Below are 27,128 nucleotides of genomic sequence, written 5' to 3'. Positions count from 1 at the left end.
AGTAAGAACACTTAATGTGAGATCTACCCTCTTAACAAAGTTTTAAGCACATAATTCCTTAATATTAATTATAAGAACTATGTTGTATAACAAATCTCTAGAATTTATTCATCTACCATAATGGGATATTTATACCTATTGAATAACAACTCCTCATCATTCTCAGTCCCAACCCCTGGCAACCACTATTGTATTCTCTGTCTCTATGATTTTGGCTATTTTAGATACTTCATATACATGGAATCAAGCAATATTTTTCCTTCTATGGCTTATTTAACTTAGCATAGTTTCTTCAAGGTTCATCCATGTTGTTGCAAATGGCAAATTCCCTCCTTTTTATGGCTGAATAATATTCCATTGCATGTATATAACATATTTTCTTTATTCATTTGTCTGTTGATGAACACCTGAGATGTTTCCATATCTTAGCTATTGTAAAACACTAAAATGAACATGGTACTGCAGATTTTCTCTTCAAGATACTGATTCCTTTGGATATATACCGAGAAGTGGAATTGAGTCAAGTTTTGTATATGGCATAATGTTGGGATCCAATTTCATTTTTTTCCATGTGAATATCCAGTTTTTGCAACATCATTTATTGAACAAACTATCCTTTCCTCCTTGAGTATTATTGGCTTCCTTGTCAAATACTAGGCTATCATTTCCCTATTGTGTGTTCTTGGCACCCTTGTCAAAGATCACTTGACTCTGTATGTGTTGGTTTATTTCTAAGATCTCTATTATGTTCCTTTGGTTTATATGTCTTTATGTCAGTAAAATGTTCTTTTAATTATCATAACTTTGTAATATATTTTGAAATCAGGAGTATGATGCCTCAGGCTTTGTTCTTCTTTCTCAAGATCACTTTGGCTATTCTGGACCTTGTGTTTTCACATGCATTTTAGGATTTAAAAAAATTATAAAAAATACCCCTGGGCTTCTGATGGCAATAATATTGAATTGGAATTGCTTTCGGTAGTGTGGACATTTAGAAAACATTTAACTTTCCATTTAATGAGCATGAGATGTCTTTTTACTTATTTGTGTCATCTTTAATTTCTTCCCTCAATATTTTTCAGTTTTTAGTGTACAGATCGTTTACCTGCTTGGTCAAGTTTTTTTGTTTTTTAAAATAAATATTTTATTCTATTTGATGCTTTTATAAATTGGATTGTTTTCTTAGTTTTTGAATGGTTTGATGCTAATGTATAATAACTTAATTTTTATATATTGATTTTGTATCCTGAAACTTTACTGAATTTGTCTGCGAGTTCTAAGAATGTTTTTTTTTTTTTTTGCATTCTTTATGGTTCTGTACGAATAGGATCATGTCATCTGAAAATAGATAGTTCTATTTCTTTTTTTCCAATTTGGATTATTTTTATTTATTTTTTCTTATCTATATGTTTTTTTTAAAGATTTTATTTATTTATTTGACAGACAGAGATCACAAGTAGGCGGAGAGGCAGGCAGAGAGAGGAGGAAGCAGGCCCCCTGCTGAGCAGAGAGCCCAATGTGGGGCTCGATCCCAGGACCCTGAGATCATGACCTGAGCCGAAGGCAGAGGCTTTAACCCACTGAGCCACCCAGGTGCCCCTATTTTTTCTTATCTATATGTTTTGGCTTGAACCTTTAGTTATGTGTTGGCTAGAATGGCAAAAGTAGCCATTCTTGTATTTTCCCTGATTTTAGGAGAAAGATATTCAGTTTGTCATTACTTTATATTAGCTATGCATTTTGTATAGACCCTCTTTATCAGTTTGGGGCAATCAATCCCTTCTATTTTTGTTTGATTATTGTTTCTCTCATGAAGTGGTATTGGACTTGTGAAATAATTTTCTGCATCTGTTGAAGTGATCATGTGGATTTTGTCTGTTATTCTATTAATGTGGTATATTACATAGGTTTTCATATGTTAAGTAAAACTTGCATTCCTGGGTTAAATTTTATTTGAGCATGATGTATAATCCTTTTTATATGTTACTGGATTTGCTTTTCTTGTATTTTTTGGGGGATTTTTGGGTCCATATAAGTTAGGATATTGGTTTGTACTCCCTTAATCTTGTGATGCTTTGGTGGTTTTGGTAAAGGATAATGCTGGCTCCATTGAATTAGTTTGGACAAATTCTCTTCTGTTTTTGTTGTTGTTGTTTGTTTTTTTGGAAGAACCTGTGAAAGACTGGTATTGATTCTTCTTTGAACGTTGGATAGTCCTAGTGAATTCATCTGGGCCTGGGCTTTTCTTTGTGGGAAATTTTTTAAAAATGTTATTTCAGTTGCTTCACTTGTTATGAGTCTATTCAGATTTTCTATTTATTATTAAGTTTCAGTGGTTCATATCTTTCTAGAAATTTATCAGATTCATGTAGGTTACCTAATTTGTTGATACACAGTTCATAGCATTCTTTTATAATCCTTTTTATTTCTGTAACATCAGTAGTAATTTCCCTCTTTTATCTTTCATTTTAGTAATTTTCTCTTTTATCTCAAAAGTACTTTTTGAATAATGGAAATTGGATATTTTATTGAATCAGTGAAGAAAGATATTCACTTATAATAACATTTATTTTAGTTATAATTAGGGTTGACCTTTGTGGATATTCATTATGATACAATATAGCATAGTTTATGTAGGCTTTTAAAGGTGAAGACCAAAGTATTCTTGCCTTTCTTTCCTGATTATCTAAGGTCATGTGTGTAATCTAGGTGCTCCTTGGTTGTTTGGTCAAGTTTACAGATCCCCTTATGGTTATAAAATATTTCCATTTATTTAGGAGCAGTTAGGAAATAAGGGACCTGGTACCTGCATTTGGGGGCAGAATAATTAGAAAGAAGATCATTTCAGAGGCTGTAGTCACTATCATTTATTATTTCCATTTCACAAATGATAATAATGAGATCAAGGAAGTAAAGTGACTTTTGTAAGGTTTTATAGAAACTTACTGGGAAGGATGAAACAGGAGCACAAGTCTCTTACATCTGTAGTCACATAGCTACAGCTAACTGCATGAAAGGTTAGATAATGTAGTCTCTGTCAGTGTTTCAGAAAGAAGAAAAGAATGGATTTTGGTGCACACTTAATAAGATCTAATATACTCTGGTAGTTCAAGTTAGGAAGGCAAGATGGAAGACATATGGAAGCAGTATATACAACAAGGAAAAAGAGGGGAGGAGTCAAGATGGCAGAGAAGTAGCAGGCTGAGAGGATATCGGGTAGCAGGAGATCAGCTAGATAGCTTATTTAACCATTGTGAACACCTACAAATCCAACAGGAAATCGAAGAGAAGAAGAGCAACAATTCTAGAAACAGAAAATCGATCACTTTCTGAAAGGTAGGACCTGCGGAGAAGTGAATCCAAAGCGACGGGAAGATAGACCGCAGGGGGAGGGGCCGGCTCCCGGCAAGCAGCGGAGCAATGGAGCACAAAATCAGGACTTTTCAAAGTCTGCTCTATGGAGGGACACTGCTCGAGAGGCTAAACTGGGGGGAAGCCCACGCAGGGTCAGCGTAACCCCAGGTCCTGCGAGGTCACAGAAGGACTGGCCATGTCTGAGTGTCACAGAGCTCATAGGTATTAGAGCAGGGAAGCTGGCTACAGTGACAAAGCCGAGGAGTGTGCTCTCAGCTCGGGGTTACCTTGAGCCAGTCGCAGGCTGGGTGGGCTTGGAGTGCAGCCGGAGGCCACAGAGATGGAAGCGACTGGGCACTTTTCTCCTAGTGCAAGCAATTGAGCGCTTTCTTCCAGGAGCGACCCCAGGCCAGGGAGGCAGGGTGGTTGGGTGCTTTTCTATGAGGGCACACTGAGGAGCGGGACCCCAAGCTCTTGGCTCCTCCGGGCCGGAGATTGGGAGGCTGCCATCTTCATTCTCGTCCCCCAGAACTCTACGGAAAGCGCTCAGGGAACAAAAGCTCCCGAAAGCAAACCCAAGCGGATTACTTAGCCCGGCCCCTGGTAAGGGCGGTGCAATTCCGCTTGGGACAAAGACACTTGAAAATCACTACAACAGGCCCCTTCCCCAGAAGATCAACAGAAAACCCAGCCAAGACCAACTTCACTCACCAAGAACAGCGGAATTCCACAGGAGGAGAAAGCAAATCTTATCTGGACAAAATGACAAGGCGGAAAAACTCACCACAAAAAAAAGAACAAGAGGCAGTACCGAAGGCTGGGGACCTGATCAATACAGACATTGGTAATATGACAGATCTAGAGTTCAGAATGACTATTCTCAAGGTTCTAGCTGGGCTCGGAAAAGGCATAGAAGATATTAGAGAAACCCTCTCCGGAGAGATAAAAGCCCTTTCTGGAGAAATAGAAGAACTAAAATCTAACCAAGTTGAAATCAAAAAAGCTATTCATGAGGTGCAATCAAAAATGGAAGCTCTCACTGCTAGGATAAATGAGGCAGAAGAAAGAATTAGTGACATAGAAGACCAAATGACAGAGAATAAAGAAGCTGAGCAAAAGAGAGAGAAACAAATACTGGACCACGAAGAGAGAATTCAAGAGATAAGCAACACCATAAGATGACACAACATTAGAATAATTGGGATTCCAGAAGAAGAAGAAAGAGAGAAGGGAGCAGAAGGTATATTGGAGAGAATTATTGTAGAGAATTTCCCTAATATGGCAAAGGGAACAAACAACAAAATCCAGGAGATGCTAAGAACGCCCCTCAAAATCAATAAAAATAGGTCCACACCTCGTCACCTGATAGTAAAATTTACAAGTCTTAGCGACAAAGAGAAAATCCTGAAAGCAGCCTGGGAAAAGAAGTCTGTAATATACAAAGGTAAAAACATTAGATTGGCAGCAGACCTGTCCACAGAGACCTGGCAGGCCAGAAAGAACTGGCATGGTATATTCAGAGCACTAAACGAGAAAAACATGCAGCCAAGAATACTCTATCCAGCTAGGCCATCATTGAAAATAGAAGGAGAGATAAAAAGCTTCCAGGACAAACAAAAACTGAAAGAATTTGCAAACACCAACTCAGGGGTCCTCTAAGCAAAGGGAGACCCTAAAAGTAGCAGATCAGAAAGAAACAGAGACAATATACAATAACAGTCACCTTAGAGGCAATACAATGGAAGTAAATTCATAGCTCTCAATAGTTACCCTCAATGTTAATGGGCTAAATGCCCCAATCAAAAGACACAGGGTATCAGAATGGATAAAAAAACAAAACCCATCAATATGCTGCCTACAAGAAACTCATTTTAGACCTGAAGACACCTCCAGATTTAAAGTGAGGGGGTGGAAAACAATGTACCATGCTAATGGACTTCAGAAGAAAGCTGGGGTGGCAATCCTTATATCAGATCAATTAGATTTTAAGCCAAAGACTATAATAAGAGATGAGGAAGGACACTATATCAGACTCAAAGGGTCTGTCCAACAAGGAGACCTAACAATCTTAAATATCTATGCCCCTAACATGGGAGCAGCCAACTGTATGAACCAATTAATAACAAAATCAAAGAAACACATCGACAATAATAGTAATAGTAGGAGACTTTAACATTCCCCTCACTGAAATGGACAGATCATCTAAGCAAAAGATCAACAAGGAAATAAAGGCCTTAACTGACACACTGGACCAGATGGACATCACAGATATATTCAGAACATTCCATCCCAAAGCAACAGAATATACATTCTTCTCTAGTGCACATGGAACATTCTTCAGAATAGACCACATCCTGGGTCACAAATCAGGTCTCAACTGGTATCAAAAGATTGGGATCATTCCCTGCATATTTTCAGACCACAATGCTCTGAAGCTAGAACTCAATCACACGAGGAAATTTGGAAAGAACGCAAATACATGGAGACTAAACAGCATCCTTCTAAAGAATGAATGGGTCAACCAGGAAATTAAAGAAGAATTGAAAAAATTCATGGAAACAAATGATAATGAAAACACAACGGTTCAAAATCTGTGGGACACAACAAAGGCAGTCCTGAGAGGAAAATATATAGCAGTGCAAGCCTTTCTCAAGAAATAAGAAAGGTCTCAAATATACAACCTAACCCTACACCTAAAGGAGAAAGAACAACAAAGAAAGCCTAAACCAAGCAGGAGAAGAGAAATCATAAAGATCAGAGCAGAAATCAATGAAATAGAAACTAAAAAAAAGTAGAACAAATCAACAAAACTAGGAGCTCGTTCTTTGAAAGAATTAATAAGATTGATAACCCCCTGGCCAGACTTATCCAAAAGAAAAGAGAAAGGACCCAAATAAATAAAATCACGAATGAAAGAGGAGAGATCACAACCAACACCAAAGAAATACAAACAATTATAAGAACATACTATGAGCAACTCTATGCCAACTAATTTGACAATCTGGAAGAAATGGATGCATTCCTAGAGACATGGAAACTACCACAACTGAACCAGGAAGAAATAGAAAACCTGAACAGACCCATAACCAGTAAGGAGATTGAAACAGTCCTCAAAAATCTCCAAACAAACAAAAGCACAGGGCCAGACGACTTCCCAGGGGAATTCTACCAAATATTTAAAGAGGAATTAATTCCTATTCTCCTGAAACTGTTCCAAAAAATAGAAATGGAAGGAAAACTTCCAAACTCATTGTATGAGGCCAGCATCACCTTGATCCCAAAACCAGACAAGGATCCCATCAAAAAAGAGAATTACAGACCAATATCCTTGATGAACACAGATGCGAAAATTCTCACCAAAATACTGGCCAATAGGATCCAACACTACATTAAAAGGATTATTCACCACTACCAAGTGAGATTTATTTCAGGGCTGCAAGGTTGGTTCAACATCCACAAATCCATCAATGTGATACAATACATTAATAAAAGAAAGAATAAGAACCATATGATACTCTCAATAGATGCTATATAAGCGTTTGACAAAGTGCAGCATCCCTTCCTGATTAAAACTCTTCAAAGTATAGGGATAGAGGGCACATACCTCAATATTATCAAAGCCATCTATGAAAAACCCACTCCAATGTCATTCTCAATGGAGAAAAACTGAAAGCTTTTCTGCTAAGGTCAGGAACACGGCAAGGATGTCCGTTATCACCACTGCTGTTCCACATAGTACTAGAAGTCCTAGCCTCAGCAATCAGACATCAAAAAGAAATTAAAGGCATCCAAATTGGCAAAGAAGAAGTCAAACTATCACTCTTTGCAGATGATATGATACTGTATGTGGAAAACCCAAAAGGCTTCACTCCAAAACTGCTAGAACTTATACAGGAATTCAGTAAAGTGTCAGGATAAAAAGTCAATGCACAGAAATCAGTCGCATTTCTTTACACTAACAACAATACAGAAGAAAGAGAAATTGAGGAGTCAGTCCCATTTACAATCGCACCCAAAACCATAAGATACCTAGGAATAAACCTAACCAAAGAAGCAAAGAATCTATATTCAGAAAACTGTAAAGTATTCATGAAAGAAATTGAGGAAGACACAAAGAAATGCAAAAATGTTCCATGCTCATGGATTGGAAGAACAAATATTGTGAAAATGTCTATTCTCCCTAAAGCAATCTACACATTTAATGCAATCCCTATCAAAATCCCATCCATTGGGGGAGACAAGATGGCGGGGAAGTAGGAGGAGGCGCCTTTTCAACCTGCACCCTAAAGTGAGCTGATTACCTACCAAAGAACTCCGATCACCCATGAAATCAGCCTGAGATCAGAATTATACACGTCTGGATCTCTACGGGGGCCAGAAGACGCCAGTGGGCAGGTAAAGTGGAGTGGGAACGTCGGACTGATATCGGAAGATAAACAAAAGGGGGAGGCAGCCACCAGAGGCGACCGACTGGAAAATAATACCCCAATACGAGAGTGCCCGGCATCTGGGGACCAGCATTAACTTGGAGTCTTGTTGAAAGCACTCAAAAGAGCAAAGACTCGCGCGGGGAAATTGTGGGAATCGGGGCGGATAGGGATAGGGGCTTAAGTCCCCAGACCCAGGGCAGCATCCCCTGGCGCTGAGCCGGAGAGTGCGGCGGAGAAACCTGGTCTTTGTCCCGGAGCCGACAGTGCGCCCGAGAACGGGTGGAGTCCGGCTCCCGTGAGGGGCTGGGGCCACGCCAGACGGCAGAACGCGCACCTTCCTGGAGATGCGCGTGTGCCTCAACCTCCCCTGAGAGAGGTGCACGAACGCCCAGCCTGGTGTTCTGGGACCCACGCGGTGATAGACCCACGCGGCGATAGAGCCGATAGAGCTGGAGGCGCCGCGCCCCAAACCATCCCCTGGGAGAGGTGCACGCAAGCCCTGAGCTCTCAGCTGCAGCCAGCGGGAAAATCTCAGTGTGCGATTGCTGCTTGGAACGTCTCTGGCGGTCTGGAGCTGCCCAGACAGCCACAGCTGCCTTGGTTTTGCGTACAAGCAGGAGATCCTGCGTCCCCAGGGACCGCGACTCAGAACCTGCTCTGCCAGCGGCCCAGCGGCTGCAGCACCTGCAGGGGAGCAGACTGAGGCTTCTCTCTGAGAGGGAGGTTGGGGTGCAGTTTTCTTTCCTCTAAACCTCCAAAAACCATCAAAAGCTGTCAAGGCGAGAGAAAAGAAGTGAACAAACATAAAAACCTCCAGAGAACAAAAACCTGAAAAAAAAAAAAAACGTTTTTCTCAGAGCCCACCCCCTTGAGGGGGTCGGGAGGACTTAACTCAGGGAACATCATTGACTGAAAACCCATGTGGCAGCCCCCTCCCCCAGAAAACAAATCAGGAAAAAAAAAAAAAAAAGACTACAAGAGAACAACCACCACTACTTCATAGATACAACTTTTATTTTTAATTCTTTCCCACTATTCTGGTTCATTTTTTTTCTTTTTTTATATAGATAACTTTTTAACCTATTTACCATCACAGTGAGATGTCCAGTACATCAAATTCCATGATAAACTTCTAACCTGAATTTTTTTTGATACATACACATGTGTTTTTCTTTTGCTTTTCTATTTTCTTAATTTTTAAAAAAATTTTTAATTTAGTTTAGTCCAGTTTATTCCTTTTTTATTTTTATTTTCTAATATTCATATAGAGTTAAACTTCAAGGTAACCCCCTTTCTCCAAGCAATGCTACCCCTATAGGTGAACCAATTTTTAATCCCCCTTTTTCTTAGGAAAGTTGAGTCCTTTAACAAAGATATCAAGATACATCCAGGAAGAATCAAAATAACCTTCCTCGCCCACACCGAGAATCTATAACCATGCTCCCATCTTTTTCTTCTGCCAGTGTCTCTGTGTATTTATGTTTGTCTGGATAGTATATAAATCTTATACTTGGGGTTCTTCTTGACGAGGCTCCTCCTTTTTTTTTTGCTTATATATATATATTTTTTCTCTCGTCATATACTTTTATCAGTCTTTTTGTTTGTCTGTTTTTGTTCGTATACGTCATAAACCTTACCCTGGGGCCCATTTGGGCTGAACCTTCACTTTTATCTTCCCTTTTTTTCCTGTCTCTCTCTCTCCCTCTTTTTTCTTTTTCTTTTCTTTTTTCTCTCATTTGGGTGGGGAATCCTGAGTGCTCAGAAGCGTTCCAGGGTGCACCTTGACTGCACCACGGTCAATACATCCAGCTACATCTGTCCAGTCATCTCTCACCAAAATGACTAGGAGGAGGAATCCCCAACAGAAGAAAAATACAGAGGATGGGCCTTCTGCAACAGAGCTAACGGCTATCAACATAGACAATATGTCAGAAAGAGAATTCAGGCTAACAATTATCCAGGCAATAGCTAGGTTGGAGAAAGCCATGGATGACCAAACAGAATTGATTAGGGCAGAATTGAAAGCGACCAGAGAGGAGGTTCATAATGTTAGGGCAGAGCTGAAGGCCACCAGGGATGAGGTTCACAACGCTCTCAATGAGTTCCAATCTAATCTAAATTCTCTAAAAGCTAGGGTAACTGAGACAGAAGATAGAATTAGTGATCTGGAGGACAAACAAATAGAGAGAAAGGATCAGGAGGAAGCCTGGAACAAACAGCTTAGAAGCCACGAAAACAGAATCAGGGAAATAAATGATGCCATGAAACGTTCCAACGTCAGAATTATTGGAATCCCTGAAGGGGAGGAGAAAGAAAGAAGTCTAGAAGATATAGTGGAACAAGTTTTTCATGAAAATTTTCCCAATCTTGCGAATGGAACAAGTGTTCATGTACTAGAAGTAGAAAGGTCCCCCCCCAAGATTATAAATTCAAAAAAAACATCCAGGCACCTCATAGTAAAATTGAGGAATCATAATTGTAGATACAATCTCTTGAAAGCCGCTAGGACAAAGAACCTCCTTACATACAGAGGAAAGCCCATCAGAATAACGTCAGACCTGTCCACAGAGACCTGGCAAGCCAGAAAGGGCTGGCAAGATATATTCAGGGCACTAAATGAGAAGAACATGCAGCCAAGAATACTTTATCCAGCAAGACTGACATTCAAAATGGATGGAGAGATAAAGAGTTTCCAAGACCGGCAAGGCTTGAAAGACTATGCAACCACCAAGCCGACACTGCAGGAAATATTAAGGGGGGTTCTATAAAAGAGGAAAAATCCTAAGAATAGCATTGAACAGAAATATAGAGACAATCGACAGAAAGAAAGACTTCAAAGATAACACAATGTCAATAAAAACGTATCTCTCAATAATCACTCTCAATGTGAATGGCCTAAATGCACCCATAAAACGACACAGGGTTGCAGATTGGATAAAACGACAGGACCCATCCATATGTTGTCTACAAGAGACCCATTTTGAACCTAAAGATACACCCAGACTGAAAGTGAAGGGATGGAGAAGCATCTTTCACGCCAATGGGCCTCAAAAGAAGGCCGGGGTAGCGATTCTCATCTCAGATAAATTAGATTTTAAACTAAAGACGGTAGTCAGGGATACAGAAGGACACTACATCATTCTTAAAGGGACTATCCACCAAGATGATCTAACAATTGTAAATATCTATGCCCCCAATATGGGAGCAGCCAATTACATAAGAAAACTATTAATCAAGATAAAGAGTCATATTGATATGAATACATTAATAGTAGGAGATCTTAACACGCCTCTCTCAGAAATAGACAGATCATCGAAGCAGAAAATCAATAAAGAAATAAGAGCATTGAATGACACATTGGACCAGATGGACCTCATAGATATATACAGAACATTCCACCCTAAAACAACAGAATACTCATTCTTCTCAAGTGCACATGGAACCTTCTCCAGAATAGACCACATACTGGGTCACAAATCAGGGCTCAACCGATACCAAAAGACTGAGATGATTCCCTGCATATTCTCAGATCACAATGCTTTGAAACTGGAGCTCAATCACAAGGAAAAGTTCAGAAGGAACTCAAATACCTGGAAGCTAAAGACCACCTTGCTTAAGAATGCTTGGATCAACCAGGAGATCAAAGAAGAACTTAAACAATTTATGGAAACCAATGAGAACGAAGACACTTCACTCCAAAACCTATGGGATACAGCAAAGGCGGTCCTAAGGGGGAAATTCATAGCCATCCAAGCCTCCCTCAAAAAAATTGAAAAATCCAGAATACACCAGCTGTCTCTACACCTTAAAGAACTGGAGAATCAACAACAAATCAAACCAACTCCACACGTAAGAAGGGAAATAATCAAGATTAGAGCAGAGATCAACGAGGTAGAAACCAGAGATACAGTAGAACGTATCAACGAAACTAGAAGCTGGTTTTTTGAAAGAATCAATAAGATCGATAAACCATTGGCCACACTAATCCAAAAGAAAAGAGAGAAAGCCCAAATTAATAAAATTATGAATGAAAAGGGAGAGATCACAACTAACACCAAGGAAGTAGAAACAATCATCAGAAGCTATTATCAACAGTTATATGCCAATAAGCTAAGCAACCTAGATGAAATGGATGCATTCCTGGAAAACTATAAACTCCCAAAATTGAACCAGGAAGAAATTGACAACCTGAATAGACCGATATCTAGTAACGAGATTGAAGCAGTGATCAAAAACCTCCCAAAAAACAAGAGCCCAGGACCTGACGGATTCCCTGGGGAATTCTATCAAACTTTCAAAGAAGAAATAATACCTATTCTCCTGAAGCTGTTTCAAAAAATTGAAGCAGAAGGAAAACTTCCAGACTCTTTTTATGAAGCCAGCATTACCCTGATCCCCAAACCAGGCAAAGACCCTACCAAAAAGGAGAATTTCAGACCGATATCACTGATGAATATGGATGCTAAGATTCTCAACAAGATCCTAGCAAACAGGATCCAACAGCACATTAAAAAGATTATCCACCATGACCAGGTAGGATTCATCCCTGGGTTACAAGGATGGTTCAACATTCGCAAATCAATCAATGTGATAGAACAAATCAATAAGAGAAGAGAGAAGAACCACATGATCCTCTCCATTGATGCAGAAAAAGCTTTTGACAAAATCCAGCATCCGTTCCTGATTAAAACGCTTCAAAGTATAGGGATAGAGGGAACATTCCTGAACTTCATCAAATCTATCTATGAAAAACCCACAGCAAATATCATCCTCAATGGGAAAAAGCTTGCAGCCTTCCCATTGAGATCAGGAACACGACAAGGATGCCCACTCTCACCACTCTTGTTCAACATAGTATTAGAAGTCCTAGCAACAGCAATCAGACAACAACGAGAAATAAAAGGTATCCAAATTGGCAAGGAAGAAGTCAAACTCTCTCTCTTCGCAGATGACATGATTCTTTATATGGAAAACCCGAAAGACTCCACCTCCAAACTACTAGAACTCATACAGCAATTCAGTAATGTAGCAGGATACAAAGTCAATGTCCAGAAATCAGTGGCTTTCTTATACACTAACAATGAAAATACAGAAAGGCAAATTAGAGAATCGATTCCATTTACTATAGCACCAAAAACCATAAGATACCTCGGGATAAACCTAACCAAAGAGGTTAAAGATCTGTACTCGAGGAACTACAGAACACTCCTAAAAGAAACTGAAGAAGACACAAAAAGATGGAAGACCATTCCATGCTCTTGGATGGGAAGAATAAACATCGTTAAAATGTCTATACTGCCCAGAGCAATCTATACTTTTAATGCCATTCCAATCAAAATTCCACCAGTATTTTTCAAAGAGCTGGAGCAAATAATACTAAAATTTGTATGGAATCAGAAGAGACCCCGAATTGCTAAGGAAATGTTGAAAAACAAAAATAAAACTGGTGGCATCACGTTACCTGATTTCAAGCTTTACTACAAAGCTGTGATCACCAAGACAGCATGGTACTGGCATAAAAACAGACACATGGACCAGTGGAACAGAGTAGAGAGCCCAGATATGGACCCTCAACTCTATGGTCAAATAATCTTTGACAAAACAGGAAAAAATATCCAGTGGAAAAAAGACAGTCTCTTCAATAAATGGTGCTGGGAAAACTGGACAGCTATATGTAGAAGAATGAAACTTGACCATTCTCTTACACCGTACACAAAGATAAACTCGAAATGGATAAAAGACCTCAACGTGAGACAGGAATCCATCAGAATCCTCGAGGAGAACATAGGGAGTAACCTCTTTGATATCAGCCATAGCAACTTCTTTCAAGATATGTCTCCAAAGGCGAAGGAAACAAAGGCAAAGATGAACTTCTGGGACTTCATCAAGATAAAAAGCTTCTGCACAGCAAAAGAAACAGTCATCAAAACAAAGAGGCAACCCACGGAATGGGAGAAGATATTTGCAAATGACAGTACAGATAAAAGGTTGATATCCAGGATCTATAAAGAACTCCTCAAACTCAACACACACAAAACAGATAATCATATTAAAAAATGGGCAGAAGATATGAACAGACACTTCTCCAAGGAAGACATACAAATGGCTACCAGACACATGAAAAAATGTTCATCATCACTAGCCATCAGGGAGATTCAAATCAAAACCACATTGAGATACCACCTTACACCAGTTAGAATGGCCAAAATTAGCAAGACAGGAAACAACGTGTGTTGGAGAGGATGTGGAGAAAGGGGAACCCTCTTACACTGTTGGTGGGAATGCAAACTGGTGCAGCCACTTTGGAGAACAGTGTGGAGATTCCTCAGGAAATTAAAAATAGATCTTCCCTATGACCCTGCAATTGCACTGCTGGGTATTTACCCCAAAGATACAGATGTAGTGAAAAGAAGGGCCATCTGTACCCCAATGTTTATAGCAGCAATGGCCACGGTCGCCAAACTGTGGAAAGAACCAAGATGCCCTTCAACGGATGAATGGATAAGGAAGATGTGGTCCATATACACTATGGAGTATTATGCCTCCATCAGAAAGGACGAATACCCAACTTTTGTAGCAACATGGACAGGACTGGAAGAGATTATGCTGAGTGAAATAAGTCAAACAGAGAAAGTCAAGTATCATATGGTTTCACTTATTGGTGGAGCATAACAAATAATATAGAGGACAAGGGTAGATGGAGAGGAGAAGGGAGTTGAGGGAAATTGGAAGGGGAGGTGAACCATGAGAGACTATGGACTCTGAAAAACAACCTGAGGGTTTTGAAGGGGCGGGGTGGCAGGGTGGGGGAACCAGGTGGTGGGTATTAGGGAGGGCACAGATTGCATGGAGCACTGGGTGTGGTGAAAAAACTATGAATACTGTTACGCTGAAAATAAATAAAAAATGGGAAAAAAAAAATCCCATCCATTTTTTTTAAAGAAATAGAACAAATAATCCTAAAATTTATATGGAACCAGAAAAGACCTTGAATAGCCAAAGGAATATTGAAAAAGAAAGCCAACGTTGGTGGCATCACAATTCTAGACTTCAAGATCTATTACAAAGCTGTCATCAATCAAGATAGTATTGTGCTGGTGCAAAAACAGACATATAGATCAATGGAACAGAATAGAGAGCCGAGAAATAGACCCTCAACTCTATGGTCAACTAATCTTCGACAAAGCAGGAAGGAATGTCCAATGGAAAAAAGACAGCCTCTTCAACAAATGGTGTTGGGAAAATTGGACAGCCACTTGCAGAAAAATGAAATTGGACTATTTCCTTACACCACACACGAAAATAGACTCAAAATAGATGAAGGACCTCAATGTGAGAAAGGAATCCATCAAAATCCTTGAGGAGAACACAGACAGCAACCTCTTCCACCTCAGCCACAGCAACTTCTTGGTAGGAACATCGCCAAAGGCAACAGAAGCAAGGGCAAAACTGAACTACTGGGATTTCATCAAGATCAAAAGCTTTTGCACAGCAAAGGAAACAGTTAACAAAACCAAAAGACAACTGACAGAATGGGAGAAGGTATTTGCAAACGACATATCAGATAAAGGGCTAGTATCCAAAATCTATAAAGGGCTTATCAAACTCAACACCCAAAGAACAAATAAACCAATCAAGAAATGGGTAGAGAAGGGACGCCTGGGTGGCTCAGTTGGTTAAGCGGCTGCCTTCGGCTCAGGTCATGATCCCAGCGTCCTGGGATCGAGTCCCACATCGGGCTCCTTGCTCAGCGGGGAGCCTGCTTCTCCCTCTGCCTCTGCCTGCCACTCTGTCTGCCTGTGCTCGCTCGCTCTCTCTCCCTCTCTCTCTCTCTGACAAAAAATAAAAAAATAAAAAAAAAAAAAAAAAAAAAAAAAAAAAAAAAGAAATGGGTAGAGAACATGAATAGACGTTTCTGCAAAGAAGACATCCAGATGGCCAACAGACACATGAAAAAGTGTTCCACATCACTCGGCATCAGGCAAATACAAATCAAAAGCACAATGAGATACCACCTCCCACCAGTCAGAATGGCTAAAATTAACAAGTCAAGAAATGACCGATGCTGGTGAGGATGCAGAGAGAGGGGAACCCTCCTACACTGTTGGTGGGAATGCAAGCTGGTGCAACCACTCTGGAAAACAGTGTGGAGGTTCCTCAAAAAACTGAAAATAGAGCTACCCTATGACCCAGAAATTGCACTACTGTGTATATATCCTAAAGATAAAAACGTGGTGCTCAGAAGGGGCACGTGCACCCGAATGTTTATAGCAGCAATGTCCACAATAGCCAAACTATGGAAAGAACCCCTAAGTGTCCATCAACAGATGAGTGGATAAAGAAGTTGTGGTATATTTACACAATGGAATACTATGCAGCCATCAAAAGAAATGAAATCTTGCCATTTGTGATGATGTGGTTGGAACTAGAGGGTATTATGCTTAGCGAAATAAGTCAATCAGAGAAAGACAACTATCATATGATCTCCCTGATATGAGGAAGTGGAGATTCAATGTGGGGGTGGGAAAAGAAAAAAATGAAATAAGATGGGATTGGGAGGGAGACAAACCATAAAATACTCAATCTCAAAAAACAGACTGAGGGTTCCTGGGGGAAGGGGGGATGGGAAAGGGTGGTGGGGATATGGACATTGGGGTGGGTATGGGTTATGATGAGTGCTGTGAAATGTGTAAACACTGCGATTCCAGACCTGTACCCCTGGTGATAAAAATACATTATATGTTTATTAAAATAAATAAATTATTAATTAAAAAAAGAATAAGTAAAAAAAGAAAGGGAAAAAGAAGTCTTGATTAAATACTCCAGGGTCCTCATAGAATTGTTTGAAGGCATGCATACAATAATAGCTATTATTCATTCAGGAACTTGATTAGTACTTTCTATGTATTACTTATTTAATGCTTACAACTTTGTGAGATAGTTACTATAATTATCTACTTCTTAAGCATTAAGGAAAATAAGGTCCAAAGAGATAGGCTACTTATCCAGGTTCATACATTTCCTAGAAAGTGAGAGAGGATGGTTATGAAGCCTGACCTGTCCAATTTTAATCACTGTGTGGTATTTATTTTTCTGCATTTTACTTATAATGTCGGAAGGCAAATATATATTTGGTGAGAGATTACTGTGGCTTGAGATGCCTAGGGAAAGTTTTATAGAGGAGGTAGGATTTGAGCTATGCCTTGAAGAATGAGTGGGGTTGAAGTTGGAAGAATTCAGTTTCAGGGAATTCTAGGGAGAAGAAGCCTGATGAGATCAAAAATTAGTAAGTGATGGAATTTGTGGAAGATAATGAGTGGAGTAAAGAAGTTTTACAGAGGAACACTGGAAAGTGAGCCTGGAAAAATTGTGATGATTTGAATGTTGGACTAAGGAGTACAGACTTGGTTTCATAGACAGTGTGGACAAATGAAGTACTTTGAGAGGGTTTCAACATCATGTTATTTTTACATATAAGCAAGAAAAATTATTTGTGTAATTTGAAGGATACTGGAAACCCTCCTCCACCCTATTTGCTTACCACTTATAACATCCTTACACAACTATCATATTTCTGAAATTCCAGTATTAGGGATTCATTCCTTAGGGTTATATCCTCTACTCTCTTTTGAAATGCAAACAACCTTGGAAAGAATAACATGTCTTTAAGCTTTCAGTCTGAAGGTCTTCACTAGCTCTTTTCATCCCTCAGAGTTGAGGTTCTCCCGAGTGCAGAGAGCCTGAGCAGGAAGGAGGGAGGTACCCTGTAGGAGAAAAGAAAGGGAGAATCTTTCTACAAAGCTTCTGCCTGCCTCTGGATTTGAATTACTAACTAATTAGATGTTTGTACCTTCTCTTGAAGAAGAATAGACAGGAATTGTATTTTTCTCTCTGCACAAAGGTTTCCTTTGAGATTAAGTCATTATCCATTGTGAGAATCCAAATTCCCAGGTTGGCCTAATCTCATTTTTCTCTGACTCAGTTCTTTAATTTACTTGTGCAATAGTCATAGAAATAGTGCTTGTGTGTTTGCATGAATGTGTATACACATATAGTCATCATTTCTATAGCCATATTTCTTTGCCCATATGTTTCTATTTTGGGAATAAACGTGAAAGTATTGCAAGGGTCTAATTAGTTAGCTTTAAACTTTGGTGCTGCGTTGGCTGAGAATTTCTCTCCATTGTCCTTTGAGTGGAAAGAGCTCCTCTGCTGAGAGAGATCAATTTTAGCTTGGAGAGGTAATGGCAGTAGGCAGGAAGAAAAGGAGTGACTGGGGTTGGGATTGTAGGAGTTGGGGTGGATGATGTGGAAGGAAGATCTTCAAATATTTTAATCACAAGAGGATAGACTACACTGGGGGAGAATGGAAGGCAGAGGGAAAAGGGGCAATCAGGCAGGGAATTAGACTCTGCCATGTGTCCTCAGGACTCTATTCCAGGAAATAGGGATTTTATAGACCACAGACAGTGCCAGCTCTAAACACTCTGTGTGGTTCCACATGAAAGCCACTGTCTGTGACAGCAAATGCCAGGCAGTAACCTTGGGTGACCTTTGAGTGTGTCTCTTGAGTGGTAAACTTTAGTAGCTGTCTGAGTTGATTTTTATCCCACAAATAAAATGTTGTTCTGTTGAGACAGTGAGAGAAAAAGAGTAAATGAATGAGATCTTGAAAACTTTTCTAGTCAGAGAGAGCTGGAGGGCCAGGTTTGCTTTGCTAAAACAGTTTCTCAAATGGTAACTGTCACTGAATGTGTTAGCTGATAGAATTGAGAGAATGACAGGGTATGCTCTGGGCAAATGTTTCCTCAGTCCATAATAATTTCAGTTGGATTGTCCCCTCCCTTTTGTTGTTATTGACTCACAATCACAGATTACCATCATTGAAGTAATGTTGCAGCTGTTTGCAACCTGATGGAGTAGATGTAGTGGGTGGTGGTATGGGAAGGACAGAGAAAAATGGCTGAGAACACACCTTATGAAGTGCTGGGAGAAGGAAAATCTTGGGCATCATGTGGCTTTTTTTTTTATCCATGCTTACTGGATGACCTAATAAACATTTTTCCCCCTGATAAGCTTCTTTTTTTAAAACCCTGCAGCCTAAACAAGCTCAGAGTTCACATTGTCCCAGGCTAAAGATTCTTTCTCAAGCCCTAGTTCCCTGATTCCTAATTATGGCTTTGTTGTACCTTACGGAGGTCTCCACAACAGCCTGGAATCTACAACTATTGACTTAGTCCCTGGAATACTAGATAAACCCACCTAGAACCTGGGAGGTGAGTAAAGAGCTCACCTCTTGATCAAAGAGATGATGTTCTGTTAGGGAATTTTTGGCCAGAAACAGGATTCATGAATTGTATTTATTCAACCAGATTTTATTACAATATGACCAAATGCATGCCTCATGCTGAGTTGCTGGGGCATGTTCTCTTCCAGTTCATTCTCTGCACAGCTATCAGAGTGATCTAGAACATAAATCAGATTATACCATACTTTACATGGAACCGATTTTCCTATATGTCATTCAAAAACTTTCATGATCTTGTCCTTGGCTCCCTCTTCAGCCTCTTTTTTAAGCATATTATAGCTCTTATTTAATGTTCTTGGAGATGATCAGATGTGCCATTCTGCTTTGTATGTCCATGTCTTTATTCGTGATGTCCCCCTGCTTAGAATGCTTTTCCTACCTATCAACTCTTTTTACAATAATATTCTTTGAACCCCCCCTTCCCTTCTGCTCTTTTAAAATTTGCCTCTTTCTAAAAATGCTTAACCATATTATGTTCAAATTATCTAAAAAAATTATCTCATTATATGTTTGTCTCTCCACCTAGATTGCAGTAGTGTTGATAGGCTCGGCATGATCATCTGACCGAACCTGGTCCAGAGTCTATGCTACAGAAATTTCAACTGGGACTTTGAGAAAGATCCTGCCTTTGCATGGCCAGATTAGTAACATATGCCTAGAGATTATCTGAAGCTATGTTTTGTACCATGTTTATCCCCAGGGTAGAGGAAACTGGTTTGCAAAGAAAGATGGAGTGACAAAAGTCCATAGGTTCATTTGTATAAGGACAAAAGTCCTTAGGTTCAGTTGTATTTCTCTCAACGGTTCATATATGATACTTCTATATCCTTTAATTAAGTCACCATTTATGCTTAAGTTCCTCAAGTGGGTTTCTGTGGTTTGCAACCAAAGCTTCCTAACCAATATAATAAAGAACATAATAAGTGCTAGAAGATATTTGTTAAACTGGGCTCAAAATGGGAAGTCTTGATTTCTGCCCTAAGGGATCTTCTTACCATGGGAAGAAAAAAAAAATCCTACATGAAATGATTGGAAAACAATGCACAGCACCCTATCATCAACCCTTCAGTCATGGTACATAGACTGTTAGCACCATAACAACGCAGAAAAAGTTTTACTTAGGTGGTAGTAGAATTAACTAGGAAAGCTTCAAGAAGGTGATAGAATTTGGCTTGGCCTTGAAGAATGGGTAGAGTTTGCCTTTGACCCCTACTGTTCCAGAAAGACTCCTTACAGACCTCAGCAATGCCCTAGATAAGTCTAGATGAATATGATCCAAGTAACTTCAACATCACTAGGGTAAAGATAGGGATCCCCAAATGGGCTAAATCTTGACTGTGTTGGAAAGGCCTTTAAACAGAAATGATTTAATTCTGACTAGGCCTAATAGTGATGAATGATTTGGTGTAACTTGGAGAGGCCCTAGGAAGGCAGAAAAGGCTTTAGTTATTATTTATTAACCTGTTTGTGCACCTGGAGGATGACTCTAGTGATTCTTAATCTAAATGCTGTGACTAAAGGACAGTGGCTAGCTAGGCTTTGCTAACTCAGAATTGCTATCTGTGAGTTTGAAAGTCCCTAGCAGAAATAAAAGCTATTTCTGCTCTTCTTTTTTTCCCCTGTCATTAGCTATGCTAGGCCCAATTCCTTCATGTGACCTGAAAAGATGGCATGGAATGCTTGCATGGGCACCAAATGGCTGGTTTGTTCACTACTGTTAAATTGCACAGTCTGTAAAGGCCATTTGCTTTGCCTTCCTTGCCACATGGATTTGAAACCTTAGATGTGAGAAAAAAGGTCTGTTTGCCCTAGATTTGGCTGTGTCCCAGGGAGACAAAGCTTTGTACAGCTTTTCAACAGCATGAAGGTTTATTAGATGTAAAAAAAAACTATGCATTTGCTATTCTTTCAGGGTAGTTAATGGAGTTACAACATATAAAATCTTGATAATATTTTCTATTGCCCAGGAAAAATTATACTTAAGCATGCAGTTATCATATACTGTTAACAGTTTATACTCACACACAGAATCCATGTTCAATTAACTTCAGACATTTAGTGTTTACTATGTACTAGTTATATGTTAGCATTAGAGGAAAAAATATAAGTAAGACAAAAATTCTTACCTGGAGAATGTTCACAGTATGATAAATGCAATATAACGAGAAAACATACAAGGTATAGAATAAGCACAGAGAAAGCATGAATGAACTTTATTGAGGAAATCAGGGAAGACTACTTTGAACAGATACTTCTAGCTACTTTTTATGAACGAGTTGCTATTCAGTAGGTATACAGGAAGGAGAAGAAAGGAGAGATAATTGATGTGGCAGAATCCTATATACAAAGGGGCAAGGAGAAGTGGTAAGTTTTGTTACCAGAACTTTGCAATTCAGATTGCTAGAGCATGAGCAGCAAAGGCTTACGTTAGTGAAGATGAGCCTGGAGAGGCAGGCAGAACCCCAATCATGAAGTAAAGTCATATACTTCTTTTTTCACATGGTAAGGAGCCAGTGATGGGATTTAAACAATTTGCATTCATTTATTCATTCAGGCAGTCAGCCAGTTAATAATTTATTGAATGGCTATTATGCACCAAACTCTCAGTCAGGCACTGTGGGTTTCTCTTGATGGAAGTGGGGAAGACAGACAAGGGAAAAACAAATATAAGTGTGATGAGTGCTCTGAAGGATAAAGGAAAAATGCTATGGGAGGTGATCTAATCTAAGGGGTTGGGGAAGAAGTGATGAAATATTAGCAGAAGTTAGCTAAGCAAATGGGGAAGGAGAGAATATCAAAGAAATGAAGGATATATGTAAAACCCCTGAGGAAGAAACTAACGAGGTGTTTCAGGTAAATGAAGGTACACCAGGATGGCTGAATATGAAGGGTCATGGGAAAGTGGGGCCGAAGTATGGGTTGGTTTATTAGTCTTTGTTTTGGAAGAGTTATATTAGAAAATTATTCTCACAGCAGAATAGGGGATGGGTTATAGGAGTAGAAACTGGGAGCAGGAAATAAAAAGAGCATTGCAGTAGCCCAAGGCAGATATAATAAGGAGATGATTTAGAGCAAGAGCATAGGAATGATGAGGAGAGAATGTAATGTAAAGTTTTTTAGGTAATAAGGCCAATAGGACTTAATAACTGATTAAATCTAAGAGTTAAGAAAAAGGAGTAGAAGACGACTTGGTTTTCTGGCTTGGTTACTGGGGAAATAATAGCCACCAACCAAGAGATAGGGAATATAGTAGGTTGTTTAAATGCTTTATGTCATTCAGTTGCAAACTGCTTGCAGGGACTTCTTAAAAATTTTTTAATAAACATATAATGTATTATTAGCCCCAGGGGTACAGGTCTGTGAATCACCAGGTTTACACACTTCACAGCACTCACCATAAAACATACCCTCCCCAATGTCTATAACCCCACCACCCTCTCCCTACCCCACTCCCCCCGGCCATCCTCAGTTTGTTTTGTGAGATTAAGAGTCTCTAATGGTTTATCTCCCTCCCGATCCCATCTTGTTTCATTTATTCTTTTCCTACCCCCAAGCCCCCCACATTGCATCTCCACTTCCTCATATCAGGGACATCATATGATAGTTGTCTTTCTTTGATTGACTTATTTCGCTTAGCATAATACCCTCTAGTTCCATCCACATTGTCGCAAATGGCAAGATTTCATTTCTTTTGATGGCTGCATAGTATGCCATTGTATATATATACCACTTCTTCTTTATCCAATCATCTGTTGATAGACATCTAGGTTCTTTTCATAGTTTGGCTATTGTGGACATTTGGTGCTATAAACATTCAGGTGCACATGCCCCTTCTGATCACTACATTTGTATCTTTAGGGTAAATACCCTGTAGTGCAATTGCTGGGTCATAGGGTAGCTCTCTTATCAACTTTTTGAGGAACCTCCACACTGTTTTCCAGAGTGGTTGCACCAGCTTGCATTCCCACCAACAGTGTAGGAGGGTTCCCCTTTCTCCGCATCCTTGCCAGCATCGGTCATTTCCTGACTTGTTAATTTTAGCCATTCTGACTGGTGGGAGGTGGTATCTCATTGTGCTTTTGATTTGTATTTGCCTGATGCCGAGTGATGTGGAACACTTTTTCATGTGTCTGTTGGCCATCTGGATGTCTTCTTTACAGAAATGTCTGTTCATGTCCTCTACCCATTTCTTGATTGGATTATTTGTTCTTTGGGTGTTGAGTTTGATAAGCCCTTTATAGATTTTGGATACTAGCCCTTTATCTGATATGTCGTTTGCAAATATCTTCTCCCATTCTGTCAGTTGTCTTTTGGTTTTGTTAACTGTTTACTTTGCTGTGCAAAAGCTTTTGGTCTTGATGAAGTCCCAATAGTTCATTTTTGCCCTTGCTTCCCTTGCCTTTGGTGATGTTTCTAGGAAGAAGTTGCTGTGGCTGAGGTGGAAGAGGTTGCTGCCTGTGTTCTCCTCAAGGATTTTGATGGATTCCTTTGAGGTCCTTTATCCAGTTTGAGTTTATTTTCGTGTATGGTGTAAGGAAATGGTCCCATGTCATTTTTCTGCATGTGGCTGTCCAATTTTCCCAGCACCATTTATTGAAGAGGCTGTCTTTTTTTCCATTGGACATTCTTTCCTGTTTTGTTGAAGATTAGTTGACCATAGAGTTGAGGGTCTATTTCTGGGCTCTCTATTCTGTTCCATTGATCTCTGTGTCTGTTTTTGTGCCAGTACCATACTGTCTTGATGATGACAGCTTTGCAATAGAGCTTGAAGTCTGGAATTGTGATGCCACCAACTTTGGCTTTCTTTTTCAACATTCCTCTGGCTATTCGAGGTCTTTTCAGGTTCCATATAAATTTTAGGATTATTTGTTCCATTTCTTTGAAGAAAATTGATGGTATTTTGATAAGGATTACATTAAAGAAACATAGAAATATCTTATTGCCATATTTTCTAAATGATAGTACCAAGATATTAGATACAGAAATATTGCAAGTGACTTCTCTTTGTAAAACAAATCTCAAAATTTGATTTGGGAAGATGAGATGATTCAACTGGGCAGCATAATTCAGACCTGCCCAGAAGGGAGTTAGTAAAGACTGCTTCTCTCCTTCAAAAGATTTTTCTTTCTTTCTTTTTTAAAAGAATATTTTATTTATTTATTTGACAGAGAAAGATCACAAGCAAGCAGAAAGACAGGCAGAGAGAGAGGGGAAAGTAGGCTCCCTGCTGAGTAAGAGCCCGATGCAGGTCTTAATCCCAGGACCCTGAGACCATGACCTGAGCCAAAGGCAGATTCTCAAACTACTTAGCCACCCATGTGCCCCCAAAAGATTTTTCAAACATACTGTCTTCTCTGTATGATATTGGGCAGTGATACTGGTTTGGTCATTTGGTCTCAAGATTAATGTTTCTTGGTGTCAGGTGACCAAAAGAGAGTTACATTAGATGTTTAGTCTGATTTTTTTCTTCAACAAATATTGGAAGCCTACTATATGCTAGGCACTGTTCTAGAAACTAGATATATAGAAATTATATCAAATAGACACAACCCTGCTCTTTTGGAGCTTATGATCTAGTAAGGGAGATAGATAAAAACAAGTGAATAAACAAAAAAAATACCATATTTGTATTGGGTAGTGGTCAGTGGTAGAAAACAAATAAAGGCAACTAAAGAGATAGAGTGGAGTGGGATTGGGGCTACCCTAGGGGTAATGGTCAGGAAAGTCTCTCTGAGTAGATACCATTCAAGCAGGACTTGGTTAGGTGGCTGTGGTGTCACATAAGCGAGGGTTAGAAACTACTTGCATTAGATGATATATCAAAAAAGGAATTGATAGGAGCACCTGGGTGGCTCAGTGGGTTAAAGCCTCTGCCTTCAGCTCAGGTCATGATTCCAGGGTCCTGGGATCGAGCCCCGCATCGGGCTCTCTGCTCAGCAGGGAGCCTGCTTCCTCCTCTCTCTCTGCCTGCCTCTCTGCCTACTTGTGATCTCTGTCTTTCAAGTAAATAAATAAAATCTTTAAAAAAAAAGGAATTGATAGTTATATAAGTTTGTGAGATGCTACATGTTATTTTATTCCTAGAGATTTTCAATGAAGCTTAGTATAATAAAGGCTCTTGGAAGTTCTGCAGGAAAGAAATCAGTTAATGTTGTATAGTTCAATGTTTCTCAAACTTACTTGATGACTTTTTTCTGTGATTTATATTCCAGGGAAGGAGATACTCATTTTGGGAAACATAGGACAAAGGGTAATAGGATAAGCCATGTTAAGTCTCAAATGCAGAGAAGTCCTTCTTTAACTAAAGCCTAATAATTTAGAACCTGTAATTACAGAAAAGTCTGTGTTGAATCTTCCCTTTCACATTACTCTGCCCCCAACCCACTGTGAGGAAGAAGAGGCAAATAGCAATAAAACAGGCTGAAATAGAGGATATAAAAACATTTGGAATTGTTTTAACTAAAATAAAACCAACAACTATGTTGTCATGGAATTCATTGGGCTAGAATGATTTAGCCCAGTTTCCTATCTCTGATTCAGATATGGTCTTGTGTTATTGGCCATTGATACACTCAGGAGGCACTGAGGCCCAGTAGAATTCTGGATATTCAAAGAAGTCAGTTCTATTAACTAGTCTAGACTTTTTCGGATACAGAAAAATAACACAGTTTAGAAAGATTTTCTACATGTAGGTTGTACCCAAATTTTGCCTAATCTGTAGTTAACTAGAAATTATGAATGACCCTAAGCCCCCATTTTCCCAATATTGATTTCATGAAGCTTTCAGAACTGACAACAAAGTAAGTGGGTGGGGCCAGAGCCATGGTGGTAGCTACTTTCAGTCACAGTACTAAGCTTCTCTGCTAAAAAGGGCAGAAGTATTTGAAAATATATTGGGTGATATATAAGCTCTGTGGATAGGGAGAAGAAAACCTGTGGTGTTGAAGTTTCTTTTCAAACTCTTATGCATCTACTCAACTGTATTTCTACAGTCTTGGCTTTTATTTTCAGGTTTTGCTTCATGAGAATATATAGTTGGTTAAAGTCCTTTTCAAATGCAAAGAATCCTTGGAATATCTATACTTTGAGATGTTAGCCCACTTGTAGAAGCATCAGTTTAGTGGTTCTGAAACTTTACTATTCATAATAATCACTTGGGGGTGATTGCTTAAAACTGCAATTTCCAAGGTATTTCCCCAGTCAAGAATCTGGTTTGGTAGATTTGGGGTATAGTTCAGAAATCTTTTTTTGTAACAACTCTCCAGGTGATTTGGTGTAGTAGTCCAAGGATAATAGTAAGGTAAAAGATAACATTAGTTTGCTTCAGATCCCCTCATCCCCATCCAGGAGGCCTATGTTCCTTACTTCCAATTTGGCTCTAGGTCTCAGCTCTGGAGCTGAGCCATTCAGTATTCAGAATCTTCTGAATTCAGCCATTCAGAATCTTCTGGTTCACCAACACTGGCACTGATGCTACAAATTGCCAGCTCCAGCGTTGTTTCTTCCATGGCAAGCTTGCTTCCTCCATTTAACAGTGTAGTAGAAAAACTATTTCAAAGCTTCTTAATAGATCTCTAATTTTTAGAATCAAGAGGTCTTCCTCCTCATTTCCCCATGTAATGAATCTTCAAAAGGAGACAAAGTCATATCGTACTTCAACAATATTTTTTGAGAGCATAGTAGATTCAAGGCCAGATACTTTTAGTTGTATTTTATGCTTTTAAAGCAGACTTATTAATGAAACCTTTAAGACCTTTATAACTGGAAAGATATTTCAAAAGGAGCCATCCTCATGGGTTCAGAATCCAACTTCAGAATAAATATTGAAAGGTTCGTTTTCCTTTAAAAACTCCAACACTATGCTTGGTAATTTCTATGCTATTGCAAAAATCAAATTGAATGCACTTGTACATAAAACATCATTTAATATTCTGGGAAATTTATTTTAAGGAGTAGTTGTCAGTCTTTTGACAAGCTTTAAACTTATTTTTACAAATGTCAAGGTCAGGGGCACCTGGGTGGCTCAGTGGGTTAAA

The sequence above is a fragment of the Martes martes genome (assembly GCF_963455335.1).
Source record: "Martes martes genome assembly, chromosome: X".
In the NCBI taxonomy this organism is placed as follows: domain Eukaryota; kingdom Metazoa; phylum Chordata; class Mammalia; order Carnivora; family Mustelidae; genus Martes; species Martes martes.
This window is presented reverse-complemented; position numbering follows the sequence as displayed.